We start from the raw sequence: 16,291 nt of genomic DNA, 5'->3' as shown, positions 1-16,291 counted from the left end.
CATGGTGCATTCTTGCACTGAGGGTGTGCTTTTTGATGGTATGGAAGGTTGACCAGGGGGCACTAACCAGGGGACATTAACCAGTGGGCTCTAACCAGGGGGCTCTAACCAGGGGGCTCTTACCGGGGGGCTCTAACCCGGGGGCTCTAACCCGGGGGCTCTAACCAGGGGTATCTAACCAGGGGTATCTAACCAGGGAGCATTAACCAGGGGGCTCTAACCAGGGGGCTCTAACCAGGGGGCTCTAACCAGGGAGCACTAACCAGGGAGCTCTAGCCAGGGGTATCTAACCAGGGAGCTCTAACCAGGGAGCACTACTTTGGACATACTGCTCAGAACATCACTGTGAGAAATATTTAAGGAATATTATAAGTATTGAAATACAATGTCTGCTTATTGTTTGTAGCACTTGTGGTGTTTTAACAGTCAAAAGGTTTTGATCTGATTTGATACAGTGACATAATATTATGTCCACCACAATGTGATGTCACTGATTATGACGAACATACATCCTGCTGTTTTGGTAATTACATCTGTCAGTCAGACCTGTTGCTACTTGCACTGCACAGGGGAGTGTACATTACGGTTACTATGTAGATCTCAGAAGCAGCCGACTCCCTGTCTGCTCTTCATCGCATCACTAAGCCCACCCAGGATGGGGTATTCATTATCTAACGCTAGCACATGTGAAAGCCCTGCATAGTTTCCTTCTTGTTAGGCAAAAGGGTCTCTTCATGCCCTCTGCTTTCATGTCTCCACTCTCTTTCATGGCACCCCTCTGCTTTCATGGTTCCCCTCTCTTTCATGGCGCCCCTCTGCTTTCATAGCTCCCCTCTCCTTCATGGTTCCCCTCTCTTTCATGGCTCCCCTCTCCTTTATGCCTCCCCTCTCCTTCATGGCTCCCCTCTCCTTCATGGCTCCCCTCTCCTTCATGCCTCCCCTCTCCTTCATGGCTCCCCTCTCCTTCATGGCTCCCCTCTCCTTCATGGCTCCCCTCTCCTTCATGGCTCCCCTCTCCTTCATGGCTCCCCTCTCCTTCATGGCTCCCCTCTCCTTCATGGCTCCCCTCTCCTTCATGGCTCCCCTCTCCTTCATGGTTCCCCTCTCCTTCATGGCTCCCCTCTCCTTCATGGTTCCCCTCTCCTTCATGGTTCCCTTCTCCTTCATGGCTCCCCTCTCCTTCATGGCTCCCCTCTCCTTCATGGCTCCCCTCTCCTTCATGGCTCCCCTCTCCTTCATGGCTCCCCTCTCCTTCATGGCTCCCCTCTCCTTCATGGCTCCCCTCTCCTTCATGGCTCCCCTCTCCTTCATGGCTCCCCTCTCCTTCATGGTTCCCCTCTCCTTCATGGTTCCCCTCTCCTTCATGGCTCCCCTCTCCTTCATGGCTCCCCTCTTCTTCATGGCTCCCCTCTCCTTCATGGCTCCCCTCTCCTTCATGGCTTCCCTCTCCTTCATGGCTCCCCTCTCCTTCATGGCTCCCCTCTCCTTCATGGCTCCCCTCTCCTTCATGGCTCCCCTCTCCTTCATGGCTCCCCTCTCCTTCATGGCTCCCCTCTCCTTCATGTCTCCCTTCTCCTTCATGGCTCCCCTTTTCTTCATGGCTCCCCTCTCCTTCATGGCTCCCCTCTCCTTCATGGCTCCCCTCTCCTTCATGGCTCCCCTCTCCTTCATGGCTCCCCTTTTCTTCATGGCTCCCCTCTCCTTCATGGCTCCCCTCTCCTTCATGGCTCCCCTCTCCTTCATGGCTCCCATTTCCTTCTTGCAAGTCACTGTGTGGAAGTTGGAACACACGCCGGCTGCTGATCCTCCTCTGAGGCTGTGCCCATTTGATTTGGCTTCCTAATAAATAGTTGTAAGCATCTTCTGTGTTTTGCTTAACCATGATGAGCTTTATCGTCTCCTGGTTAATCTAGGGACAGTGCTTACGTTCTATAACCTCCCTGGCGTCTGGTCTGGTGATGGACGGGTTGAAGAGAACCCTCCCTGGGGTCTGGTCTGGTGATGGACGGGTTGAAGAGAACCCTCCCTGGGGTCTGGTCTGGTGATGGACGGGTTGAAGAGAACCCTCCCTGGGGTCTGGTCTGGTGATATACAGGTTGAAGAGAACCCTCCCTGGGGTCTGGTCTGGTAGTGAGCAGGTTGATGAGGAGCACTGTCTGGAGACCAACCTTTTAAGCACAGACGTCAATTCAACGTCTATTCCACATTCGTTCAGCATCATTTCATTGAAATGACTTGGAAACCACATTGATTCAACCAGTGTGTCCTCAGTGGGAAGTTACTGGCTTTTTGTTGTTCTTCCTCTGGCCTTTGGAAACAGGTGATTTTAGAGAATGAGGAAACTGAAATTGAAATTGCATTGTTGTCCCCCCCACACTTCCCCCCATATTCTGAAATTGCATTGTTGACCCCCCCACACTTCCCCCCATATTCTGAAATTGCATTGTTGTCCCCCCCACACTTCCCCCCATATTCTGAAATTGCATTGTTGTCCTTCCCACAGTTGTATCATTGGAATGTGATATGAAACTAGGCTGTTAGGCTGTTTGGAGTGTTTATCCGACTGGATACATTTTCTTTTTTATTATTAAAAAAGTTATGCCCCTCCCCCCTTCCCCCCTTCTAAAACCAAAGTTGCTCCCCTGGAAAACACCAAGAGCTTTCAGGTGGTATGATAGGTTAAGAAATAATTATTATGGAATAGAATATTCTTATTCGCTGTTTTTACACTGTATTCTGGTGTCATCACATTCTGTGCTGTATTCCGTCAAGGCTTTATATGAAGGCAGTTAAAGTTCTACAGTGAATGTCAATTAATAATGTCCCTATGATCCACGTTGACACTGTTGACATTTATTCAAAACGGTAATTTAAGCTTTAATGCGTGTTGTAGTCAGCTGAAAATGCCCCCTCTATCACGCCTCTCTTCAGTCACATGGGAAGCCCCAGAAATGTAGGGGTGGTTATTGTGCCCTAGTGGAGCAGCCTCCCTCCCTCTGGACACTTGCCTGTGAGCCCAGCTGAGCTATGCATGTTGTCAATCCCAGTTGTTAGCGTTCCCTTGCTAAAAGACATCCCTGTAGTAGAATCTTGTGGTCTCGACTTTAAATGACATCACTGACAATTGGTGTTTATGCAATAAGGCATCAAGTTATATTCACACAAGTAATGACTAAAACCAGTCTATGATCAATACCTTCTGAATATTTGTCAGGTGTGTTTTTTGGGGGGGGGAATTGATTGATCAAACATAAACCTCCAAGCGTCTTCATCTTATCCATCTGTCAATCAAGTTAATGGATATGGGATTACTGCACTTGTACAGAGTGGTGTATTGCAAAGTCAGCTTGGCTTCTCACCATTTTTTTGTTTCTCATCTTAATTAGTAGGGAATGAGATTTGGAGAGAGTGTGGGTAGATAGGAGATCGCTTTCATCCCCTTTACCTCAGACAATGAGATTGAAGAAGAGGAACTCTGCACTGGAAACAAAGGCTGAGTCTTGTACCATTGTCAAGCTGCTTTACTCATCCTCTCTACTCCCCATATCTAACTGCCTGAAGCACATTGACAGGTTGTTATAACTCCTCATTAATGATGTAACTAGCTACTCTGTGGCGTGATATTGGAATAGAGTGCTAATATTTAAATTAACTCCCTGCCTTGTTTTGGAGGGTTGCTTCAGTATCGTCATAGGAATTGCTTTGAGATGCTCCACAGAGAGTTTCATGTTTAGATATTAGTTATATCCCTTGTCCCTTGATTAAGGAAAAAGTTCAAGAGTAATTCATTTTAAATTGAACTCTGGCTTGGTTTAAAGATGAGATTATAATGCCACAGGCACCCAGTCTTGATGCTCAGCCCAATTTGGCCCAAACTGGCTATGTCTCTACAACATTTGGGTCACCCAATAACTGATTGACCAGTTTGTTTAGATATTTAGAGGGGGAAAACTCAGCAACAAGGAAAGCAAGATAACCAAAAATATTTATATGTTTTTGTCTTTGCATGTTTTTGAACGATTTTGACCTTAGGGCTCAGAGTCAAAGGCAAGTAATTGACTTCACAAACATTCCCTTTTGATCTCACAGGAAATGACATGGTTGTTCTGAAATGTCCACGTAGATATCAGCATTATAGTCCCCTGGTTTGTTTATCCTTATAATGCACATGGATGTGCAATAATGGTGTTTATTCAGAACCCACATTCAGAGACCAAAACTAGAGCCATTATGGTAGGAGCAGAGTAGGGGATCTCACAAGCGGCTTGTACTTAAATGAACAGTTAACACCTTTATAAATCTAAGACCTAACTCGCAGTCACAGCACCTTCCTTCATCAGTCTACCGTCTATTGAAAATACTTCTTGGGGACCCTTGAGCGGAAGTCAAAGTTGAGGGAGAGGGACAGCAGGGGGGTATGGAAACAGGAAGGAGATTATTATGTGTTTCTAATTAGGTAGCTAGGTATAGAATAAAATGTGTTTTTCATAAAACAGTACAGTATTACATTAGACCACATAGTCTTTATCAACGGGGAAGGCACAGTATTACATTAGACCACATAGTCTTTATCAAGGGGGAAGGTACAGTATAACATTAGACCACACAGTCTTTGTCAAGGGGGAAGGTACAGTATTACATTAGACCACACAGTCTTTGTCAAGGGGGAAGGTACAGTATTACATTAGACCACACAGTCTTTGTCATAGGGGGAAGGTACAGTATTACATTAGACCACACAGTCTTTGTCAAGGGGGAAGGTACAGTATTACATTAGACCACACAGTCTTTGTCATAGGGAAGTGAGCCACACAAAGCTAACAGATCCTCCAGCTCAGTCTAATACTTTAAACCTCTCCTCTCTCTGTTCAGTCACAGCTCTGCCACTTGCTTCTCCCTGTAAAGCTTGGCAAAGATACAACTCTCTGGTGATCCAGCTACATGCTCCAGGGAGCCATAGCTCTGTCAGCTCTCACTATCTGCAACGTTGTGTTGTCCATGAGGATGTGTTATGGGTTAAGATTTGAGTTATTTTCCACAACTTAAGTGAATAGTTGGAAAACTCCCATGGAAAGACAGTGCTTTTTTAGACTTGAATGTTAACCTAGGCAATTGTGTTTAATTGACCTTTCTAATTGCTACTGTTTAGAAAGAGACTAGCCACAAACCAAAAAATGTCTGCAACATTGAAGGTCCCCAAGAACACAGTGGCCTCCATCATTCTTAAATGGAAGAGGTTTGGAACCACCAAGAGTCTTCTTCGAGCTTCCCTGCCAAATCGAGCAATCGGGGGAGAAGGGCCTTGGTCAGGGAGGTGACCAAGAACCCGATGGTCACTCTGACAGAGCTCCAGAGTTCCTCTGTGGAGATGGGAGAAACTTCCAGAAGGACAACTATCTCTGCAGCATTCCACCAATCAGGCCTTTAGGGGAGAGTATCCAGACGGAAGCCACTCCTCAGTAAAAGGCACATGATGAAACCAAGATTAAACTCTTTGGCCTGAATGCCATGCGTCACGTCTGGAGGAAACCTGGTGAAGGATGGTGGGGGCAGCACCATGCTGTGGGGATGTTTTTCAGCGGCAGAGACTGGGAGACTAGTTAGGATCGAGGTAAAGGTGAACGGAGAGATCCTTGATGAAAACCTGCTCCAGAGCACTCAGCGAAGGTTCACCTTCCAACAGGACAACAGCCCTAAGCACACAGCCAAGACAACGCAGGGGTGGCTTCAGGACAAATCTCTGAATATCATTGAGTGGCCCAGCCAGAGCCCAGCCAGAGCCCAGACTTGACGCTCCCCATCCAACCTGACAGAGCTTGAGAGGATCTGCAACGAAGAATGGGAGAGACTCCCCAAATAAAGGTTTCCCAAGCTTGTAACTTCATGCACAAGAAGACTCGATGCTGTAATCGTTGCCGAAGGTGCTTGACTAAACAGTTTTTGCTTTGTCATTATGGGCTATTGTGTGTAGATGACAAAAAAAACAATTTCATCAATTTTAGATTAAGGCTGTAACGTAAAAACACGTGGAAAAAGTCAATTGGTCTGAAAACTTTCTGAATGCACTGTGACCTGTTGCTGCTGACTCTCAGGCAGGGAGGCTGTTGCTGAGTGAGTGGTGGGATGGGCCGGGGGGTGGGCCGGAGGATGGGTCGGAGGGTGGGCTGGGGGATGGGCCGGAGGGTGGGCCGGGGGATGGGCCGGAGGGTGGGCCGGAGGGTGGGCCGGAGGGTGGGCCGGAAGATGGGTCGGAGGGGAGTGTGTGTTGAGAACACTGCAGCAGGCAGCTTTGTCCACTATTGGCTGAGTCACGTGAGTGAGAGTTGTAGGTAGGCTATTTAGGTAGGCTATTTAGATTGTCATTATGGTGACACCAGTTTTTTCAAACCCTTTTTCCATAAAACATTAACATGCTAAAACTGATGCGCATCAGGAAATAATGGCGAAAAAACACAGGGAAAAGACTAGGCGCACAAGAGAGCATTAGATACATTTGCTCGGTGGTGTTTTAAACTCCATTCTACTCTAATGTCGACTTTGCTTATGGAAAACGGTATCAAGCTAAGTGTTCTTGGGGGCTGCGCGAGTAGAAATTTGAAATGGAATTTATGGTTCTCCCTCTCTGTTATGGGGGAAATTAATCTGACATTAAATGTGGAGAATGATAGGATACATTTGCATCTGTTGAACATCAAGTAGCCTGTTAATTTATATGTCATTGTAGGCTACAGTAGGCTACCATTTGATACAATAAATATGTTGAAAGAACTATATCATTGGAGTCATTGTAAATCAATGTGTAGCCTACCTGGAGCTGGCAAACAGATTGAATAAATAGCCTGTGTTGTTGTTGTAGCCTTGTGTTATTGTGCGATTATTAATGGCCATGTTTAGACATTTAAATTGGAAGTTATCAAAGCTCTATTGGAATTGCCGATCAGATGTTAGAAAGCAATAGATTGACGATAACAGACAGACAGATTAGGCTACAGGTAAAAAAAATAAACACAGGCTTTTCTTGAAAAACATATTACGTTCATATATACAGTTGAAGTCAGAAGTTTACAAATACATTTAAACTCAGTTTTTCACAATTCCTGACATTTAATCATAGTAAAAATTCACACCTTTCCAGTACTCCTCACCCCCGCCCCAAACTCCACCCTCAACACAATTACCAATCAAAAACTAGCTAATTATCTAAAGAAAATGACATTGTGACCAAAGAGAACAGACGAAATGGACATTGTTTTCATGAAGCCAGCTTCTTTCTATGCTGCTACCCGTTCCAGGGTTAGGACCATAACCATGAGAGGACTTGAAAATGAGCCAGAGCTGAGAGGATCACCAAAACTAAAGGTATTTTGGTTTCAGTGCATTTTCTTTAAAAACAAATGTATATATCCTATCAATGTTTAGGCATACTTTGTAATAAATTGATAATTAAAGGAGGAGATCAGTGGACAAAGGGCTGGTCAACAGGCCGCAATGAAAAAACGCATGGTTGCCAAGAAAGCGGATAGTTTTTCTAGATTCTTAAAATCTGTACACAGCATTTGTGTGCTGGAGTGACTTTTAATTCATTGATCTACCGTTTCTATCATAGGCGATAATGTAATCGATGGGGGCTCAGGGTGGTACCATTCTGCTCATCTGATGAAGGAGCACATAGATCAGATTCAAACTTTGAAGACTGAGATCGAGTCATTGAAGGCAGACCAGCAGAAAGATAAACATTATCTGAGGGCAGAGATACGGGCGACAGCTGATGCATTGGTCCAGAGCCAGGCCGCATTGGCGGAGAGTCAGGCGGAGAATGACACGTTGAAGAGGGCGAAGAACGAGATGGAGTCACAATCCATGCCAGGCACACCTGTGAGCTCTGGAACTTCACCTCCGACAGGCAGAGTCAACATAACTGACGGGTTCATCAGGTTGTCGGTTCACCCTGACATTTCCATTCCTCTTCTGACAACAGAACTTGACCAACTGCTCACCGGGCACAGCAAGGGCCGTCCGGATCGCTATGTTGTTCTACTATAGGCTAATAAACAAATGCAGGTGGCTTGTATCTTCAAAATGCTTTCAATGCTTTATTATCCAAATGTAAAAGCATATACTGTACAGTACGGTATTTATTCATCAGCATCTTTGTTTTCGTTAATAAAATAATGACAAAATACTCTTTCAAAATGCCGATGTTTATTTAGTTATGGATCCATAACGAATTACAATGGGAATAAATATCACTGAATTACAGAAATATTGGAACAAAGTTGTCTAATGAAAGGAAAAAAAATGTTGCTTACTGGAAAATACTCTTTCAAACACACACGGTCACGTTGTACACTTATGGCTATTAGCAGTTAGCTGGACAATAGACTTGCCAAGAAGGAGGGTAGGGGGAGAATTCTATCGTCAAATGTTTTTCTTAGGTTGGCTGTATCACAAACGGCCGTGATTGGTTTTAATTTCAGTTTAATCCACCAGAAATGACTAAACAAATAATACAACACAAAGTATTATTACTATTATGGGAGTCTCATAGGGCGGCGCACATTTGGCCCAGCGTTTTTCTCCCTCTAAAAACAGAAATAAATGTTTTAGCCTTTAGAAATATTATTTTGGCCTTCATTCAGATTACAATTGCTCACTTTAGTTTTTATTTTATTTTTACGAAATAACCTCCAAAATATCGTTCTATATTATCAAGTTGATGGCACAGTCATATAGCCGGCACCTACATAAAGCTGTGTGACACAGTCATATAGCCGGCACCTACATAAAGCTGTGTGACTCAGTCATATAGCCGGCACCTACATAAAGCTGTGTGACACAGTCATATAGCCGGCACCTACATAAAGCTGTGTGACACAGTCATATAGCCGGCACCTACATAAAGCTGTGTGACTCAGTCATATAGCCGGCACCTACATAAAGCTGTGTGACTCAGTCATATAGCCGGCACCTACATAAAGCTGTGTGACTCAGTCATATAGCCGGCACCTACATAAAGCTGTGTGACTCAGTCATATAGCCGGCACCTACATAAAGCTGTGTGACTCAGTCATATAGCCGGCACCTACATAAAGCTGTGTGACTCAGTCATATAGCCGGCACCTACATAAAGCTGTGTGACTCAGTCATATAGCCGGCACCTACATAAAGCTGTGTGACTCAGTCATATAGCCGGCACCTACATAAAGCTGTGTGACTCAGTCATTCATGGCTTTGGATCAAAAATAAATCAGTACCAACATTTTCTTATAGTCTTTAATAAAGACATGTTTTGGTTATCCTGACCTGGACACCGTGTTCAGTATTATAATAGCCCATTATAAGCACTACCCTCTGTAGCGCCTTACCGATGCCGAGCAGTTGCCATACTAGGCGGTGATGCAACCGGTCAGGATGCTCTCGATGGTGCAGCTGGAGAACTTTTTGAGGATCAGGGGACCAATACCAAGTCTCCTGAGGGGGAAATGGCGTTGTCGTGCCCTCTTCACAACTTTCTTGGTGTGTTTGGACCATGATAGTTTGTTGATGATGTGGACACCAAGGAACTTGAAAGTTTCGACCCGCTCCACTGCAGCCCCGTCGATGTGAATGGGCGTGTTTTCGGCCCTCCTTTTCCTGTAGTCCACGATCATCTCCTTTGTCTTGCTCACGTTGCGGGAGAGGTTGTTGTCCTGGCACTGCACTAGAGATTACGTCATCTGTGGATCTGTTGGGGCGATATGCGAATTGGAGTGGGTCCAGGGTGTCTTGGATGATGGTGTTGATGTGAGCCATGACCAGCCTTTCAAAGCATTTCATGGCTACAGCTGTGAGTGATAGTCATTTAGACAGGTTACCTTGGTGTTCTTGGGCATGGGGACAATGGTGGTCTTCTTGAAACATATGGGTATTACAAACTGGGTCAGGGGAGGTTGAAAATGTCAGTGAAGACACTTGCCAGCTGGTATGGGCATGCTCTGAGTACACATCCTGGTAATGGCACTACGGCCCTGTGAATGTTGAACTGTTTAAAGGTTCTACTCACATTGGCTACGGAGAGTTTGAAGTGTACCTATGATGAAAATTACAGGCCTCTCATCTTTTTAAGTGGGAGAACTTGCACAATTGGTGGCTGACTAAATACTTTTTTGCCCCACTGTAGCTCATCTGGTAGGTTTGCATCACTGGGCTGCTTGTGTCTGGGTTTCCCTTTGTAATCCGTGATAGTTTACAAGCCCTACCACATCTGACGAGCGTCAGAGCCAGTGTAGTAGGATTCTATCTTAGTCCCGTATTGACACTTTGCCTGTTTGTTGGTTCGTCAGAGGGCGTAGCGGGATTTATTATATAAGCGTCCGGATTTGTGTCCCGCTCCTTGAAAGCAGCAGCTTTATACTTGGCTAATCAGAAAGTAGCTCAGCACATGGCTCTGTTTCATTCTGCCACAGTGGAGGAGACTGATGTGGAAAAAGAGGAACACACTGTACCAAGCAGCAGATGTCCTTGTTAAACATTACACAGAAGGACGTGACATGCTAGAGATTACCTGGGGAGGGAGGGTTGGTTGGGTGGCCATTGTTGCTGACCAAATAAGAGCCAATTTAAGCTTGTAAATGTTTCCATATCACTTTTGATACAGCATTAATTTCACACATTGTCATAAATGTAACTTTGAACTTTCACACAGCTTGTTGCCTTTCTAGACATTGGAGGACATTTCAGAGATGTCAGACATTTGCAAATATGGCAAAAGTGGAGTCTTGGATGAGCATTAGCTGGTGACATGGAATCCCACCTCAAGCAAGAGGATATGTTGCCAGAAGCCAAGATAAAATCTGATTTGCTGTAGTACATGTACTGTACATGCCGATGCTGTAGCCCCATCATGCATTGTGACCACACAGTAGCGCCATACAATCCATCCATTGTGGCAACAGTCTGCTAACCAGGAGGAGTGTTCTCTCAGTGTTTATACAGATGAGCCTCCCCGTGTTGCGCTCCCTACAAGCAGCATATTGTTTTAATATCTCGCTTTCAGCTCTGCGTGTGTAATGGCAATTTCAGAAGGAGCGCAGCCCCCACGGTGGCTGTGTTTTAATTGGTCGCTCCAGGGCATTCAGTGGCCTCTCTCTCCTGTTCTGAGACGTGCCTCAGGTCTGTTTGTCCAGCTGCTGGTTTACCCCCCACGCCCTTCTCACCCCCTCCACATTTCTCTCTTCCCTCTCAGTCCTTTTGAATTCACATGCAATCACACACACGCATTCACGTGCACACACTCACTCAAGATCAAATCAAAGTTTATGGTTGCCTACACAGTTTAGCAGATGATATAGCGGGAGCAGCGAAATGCTTTTGTTACTAGCTCCTAACAGTGCAGTAAAAATGTCCAACAAGTACACAAATAAGAACAAATAAGAACAAATAAGAATAACAAATCATTTACAAGAAATCATGAATGTCAGGAGGAATCCAGTTAACAACCCACACAACTCACACACTCACTGAGAGTTTTCCAATATTCCTTTGTCACAACAAAAATAGGTTCTGTTTTTCACCTTCACTTAGAGTGGCATGTCCAAAGGCCACGTCTCCCTCGGCCCCTCTTCTCTCCTCCTCTCTCCTTGTGTCTTTTTCTTTTCCAGGGTGCACAGTTTGACCCTGGTTACCCTGAACCAATCAATATGGCTCTCGGGGTCCAATGTCAGATGTCTCAGCTCACTAATTGAATCCAACAACTCAGCTTATGCATGAATGGAGAGGCTATAGGCACATTACGCAAATATGCAGCATTGTTGTTTTGATTTGGGACATTAGAAGAATTTCTATTAGTAGAATTTCTCCAACTTTATCATGAAAAGTGGATCGAATAATTTGTTTTGGATCCTGAATCTTGCTACCCTGTGAACAGAGGGAATATGTTAATTTAAATTCAGAGAGGAGAACTCAGAGAGCCCAAGCCCAGAACAGAATCAACCCTGCTTCTCATAGGACTGAGGAATTGGTGGGTAGGAGGTAGGGGGTTGGTGGTATGAGGGTGAAGGGTAGGGGGGGGGGGGGTGAAGGGTAGCTAGCTGGCTTAATAACTGTGAGAACTAGTCGGAGCACTCAGCCTGTCTTCTGCCTCAAAGGCCCCAGCAGAGATCCCTGGGCTCAAGAGGCTATCCCCTCACCAAGAGGAATTACATGTTGGCCCTATCATTCATAGCTATTGTATGGCATTACAGTAGTCAGCTACACTTTGAAGAATGTACAGTAACAACTGGGAATTTGGAGGTTCAGAAGATCTAAGTTATTCTGTCATTCATTGAATGTATTCAGTTTTTTAAATATATATATATATAGCTCATAGCTAATATAGTTATATTTTCATCCAAATTGAAACATTTACTACCTTTCCAACCTGCACAGATATTGTATTCCTGTTAAGTTCTGTATGCACTTTTTCTGTAAATACTCATTATGTTAACCAAATGGTCCCTCATCAAAACGTTATTTGAGTACATCAAGGGAAAAGCAATCCCAGAAGGCTGTTCTATTCAGGAAAAATGCTTATGAATTGCCAGTAAAGATCTGTGTGAATTAGCTCTGAGAGTCCTGGCGAGGAGGGATTGTGGCTCAGAAAGAGTCTGCTAACTAAACTAATTAATCTCAGTCAGCAGTCTGAGCATCCTCATTAATTAAGCATTCGGACTGGGTCACGACACGGTTTGGGGATTTGGATCGTTATTCAGAGATTCAGCGGTGGCTAGGGCTGATACGGTGACCGTATTACCACCACACCGGCAGTCATGACCGTTGAGTCATGACCGTTTAGTCACAGTACCTAGGCTTCTCCAAGCCCTGATGCTGCTGATGGTCAATAGTAACCTACCAAACTTGCTAACTGCCCGGTACTCAGCACTGTATTGCCATTCTAATCACTCTGACATCAATGCAAATGTAGCTGAAAATCAAATCAAACACTTCATGAGAGCACATGAGCTCATGCTGCGCAGAATTTCTATGCAATTGCGTGAGAAAATGCGTGAGTTTTGATGGTTTCTATTAAAAAGAGAAGGATCCCATCAGCTTTCTATAGGCTAGGCCTACTGTATTATATTTCGCAACTTTCTTAATATTAAGCACATTGCTTCTCTTTACAACAAGAGTATAGCCTACCTGACTTGCATGAAAATTAACCTTGTGAAGAGAGTCCTCCATTTGCTATTTACCTTGTCAGCTCGGGGATATGAACTTGCAACCTTTTGGTTACTAGTCCAATGCTCTAACCACTAGGCTACCCTGCCGCCTTGTCTGTTCCGAGACAGGTGCATGATAATGGTCCATTCTAAATCAAAACTAATTTCACTTATATATTATTTTGTATATGTAAAGAAAAGATTAAATCAAGAATAGTCTGATGGGTGACAATATTAGCCTGTCACTTGTGAATGATATACTATCACTTGTGAATGATGCCCAGCTTGTGTGCAGTAAGGCAAGAAACTTTTTTTGGTGACTTTTTCAAATCATAGTCACACACCTCCATGTAGCCTAGCCCATAGGCATATATGTTTTGATTCTGACTAAGGTTTGTATCACAACTTAAGTGGCCAAATAATTTCGTAAAATGAAGGACATAAATCCGCTTTACAACCGGTGTAGAGCCTAACTGGCATACATAGGCAGCGCGTGAGTGTCAAGTTTGGGAAAAATAATTTTCACCATATAAATGCACCTTTATAATAAAGCATTACATGCACAATCACATTTGTGTTTACTTTTGAGAATGGTGTTTTCCTGTTAATTGATTGCATCTTGGAACAATAGCGCAGTGGTGTAAAGTACTTAAGTAAAAAATACTTTAAAGTACTACTTAAGTCATTTTTGGGGGCATCTGAACATTACTTTACTATTTATATTTTTGACTACTTTTACTTCGCTACATTCCTTAAGAAAAGATTGTACTTTTTACTCCTTACATTTTCCTTGACACCCAAAAGTACTTGTTACATTTTGAATGCTTAGCAGGACAGGAAAATAGTCAAATTCAACCGAACATCCCTGGTCATCCCTAATGCCTCTGATCTGGGGGACTCACTAAACAGAGAACATCCCTGGTCGTCCCTACTGTCTCTGATCTGGAGGACTCACTAAACAGAGAACATCCCTGGTCGTCCCTAATGCCTCTGATCTGGAGGACTCACTAAATAGAGAACATCCCTGGTCATCCCTACTGCCTCTGATCTGGTGGACTCACTAAACAGAGAACATCCCTGGTCATCCCTAATGCCTCTGATCTGGAGGACTCACTAAATAGAGAACATCCCTGGTCATCCCAAATGCCTCTGATCTGGTGGACTCACTAAACAGAGAACATCCCTGGTCGTCCCTACTGCCTCTGATCTGGTGGACTCACTAAACAGAGAACATCCCTGGTCATCCCTAATGCCTCTGATCTGGTGGACTCACTAAACAGAGAACATCCCTGGTCATCCCTAATGCCTCTGAACTGGAGGACTCACTAAACAGAGAACATCCCTGGTCATCCCAAATGCCTCTGATCTGGTGAACTCACTAAACAGAGAACATCCCTGGTCATCCCTAATGCCTCTGATCTGGTGGACTCACTAAACAGAGAACATCCCTGGTCATCGCTAATGCCTCTGATCTGGAGGACTCACTAAACAGAGAACATCCCTGGTCATCCCTAATGCCTCTGATCTGGTGGACTCACTAAACAGAGAACATCCCTGGTCATCCCTAATGCCTCTGATCTGGAGGACTCACTAAACAGAGAACATCCCTGGTCATCCCTAATGCATCTGATCTGGTGGACTCACTAAACAGAGAACATCCCTGGTCATCCCTAATGCATTTGATCTGGTGGACTCACTAAACAGAGAACATCCCTGGTCATCCCTAATGCATTTGATCTGGTGGACTCACTAAACAGAGAACATCCCTGGTCATCCCTAATGCATTTGATCTGGTGGATTCACTAAACACAAATGCTTTGTTTGTAAATGATGTCTGAGTGTTGGAGTGTGCACCTGGCTTTCCGTAAATTAAAAAAATAATAATAATGGTGGCATCTGCATAATATAAGGAATTTGACATGATTTATACTTTTACTTTTAATACTTAAGTATATTTTAAACCAAATACTTTTAGACTTTTAACTCAAGTAAAATTTTACTGGGTGACTTTTACTTGAGTCATTTTCAATTAAGGTATCTTTACTTTTACTTTTACGTAAAGTAAAAGTAAGTAAGTATGACAGTTGGGTACTTTTTCCACCACTGCATTCGCGCTTATAGCCTATAGCCTATAGCAATGTGTGCATTGCTGCGCTTATAATGTGAAGAAATAGCCTAATGGTTTATCATCATTTTAAGCTAAATGTTCTGATCTGTTGCATCAGCCTGATTGCTTTAAATTTTTGGGAGATGTATTAATTTGTGGATCTATTGCATCCCACAACTGTCCCAGACTATGTTTAGAATATGTTTAGATAATGATAGGTTAACTTTAGTACTTAGAGGATAGTAGATTGACATAGGCTAGTGCTTTTGCTGTCCATTAGGCCTTTTATCTTGTTGGCTGACTGAAAAGTAAATGTGGACAGTTCTTCCAACACCTTCAATATGCACCTTGGAATTCGATAACAAGGATGCACACAATTGGTTCCCCGATGTGTCTGTCCTCTCTTGTAGCATACTTCAAAGCTGAGATGTGAGAAGGGCCCGATCACGTAACAGGCATTAGCTAATAAGAATTGAAATATCCGAGAGAGCCATGTGAGTAAGAGGTGCTTAGGAGCACGCAGACGGGAGAAGTTATTATGAATATTATATTCAGCTCAAGGGAACAACGGCCACTGGCCACAAAAGGCATGGATTTTTTTAGGGGGCATTATGGAGGATGCTGCTGGGAAAGGCCAGCAGCATACCACCCTGCATACCACTGCTGGCTTGCTTCTGAAGCTAAGCAGGGTTGGTCCTGGTCAGTCCCTGGATGGGAGACCATATGCTGCTGGAAGTGGTGGTGGAGGGCCAGTAGGAGGCACTCTTTCCTTAGGTCAAAAAAAAAAATCCCAATGCCCCATGGCAGTGATCTGTATAGGGTGCTGCCTTTCAGATGGGATGTTAAACGGGTGTCCTGTCTCTGAGGTCATTAAAGGTTCCATGGCACTTATCGTAAGAGTAGTGGTGTTAACCCCAGTGTCCTGGCTAATTTCCCAATCTGTCCCTCAAACCATCATGGTCACCTAATAATCCACAGTTTACAATTGGCTCATTCATCCCCCTCTCCC

General features: G+C 44.2%; 1 protein-coding gene across 2 annotated transcripts in view; it reads left to right on the top strand.

The window, feature by feature from the left end:
- The window catches only part of LOC110532751 (plexin-B1), an 83,287-nt gene that overhangs the window by 10,327 nt on the left and 56,669 nt on the right, over nucleotides 1-16,291 (top strand). The gene's annotated exons all lie outside the window — the stretch shown is intronic.

This window comes from Oncorhynchus mykiss, chromosome 9 (assembly GCF_057628025.1).
Source record: "Oncorhynchus mykiss isolate SJ-2025 chromosome 9, ASM5762802v1, whole genome shotgun sequence".
Taxonomy (NCBI): domain Eukaryota; kingdom Metazoa; phylum Chordata; class Actinopteri; order Salmoniformes; family Salmonidae; genus Oncorhynchus; species Oncorhynchus mykiss.
The sequence above is the reverse complement of the archived record's forward strand: the minus strand, read 5'-3'. Positions and strand labels throughout refer to the sequence as shown.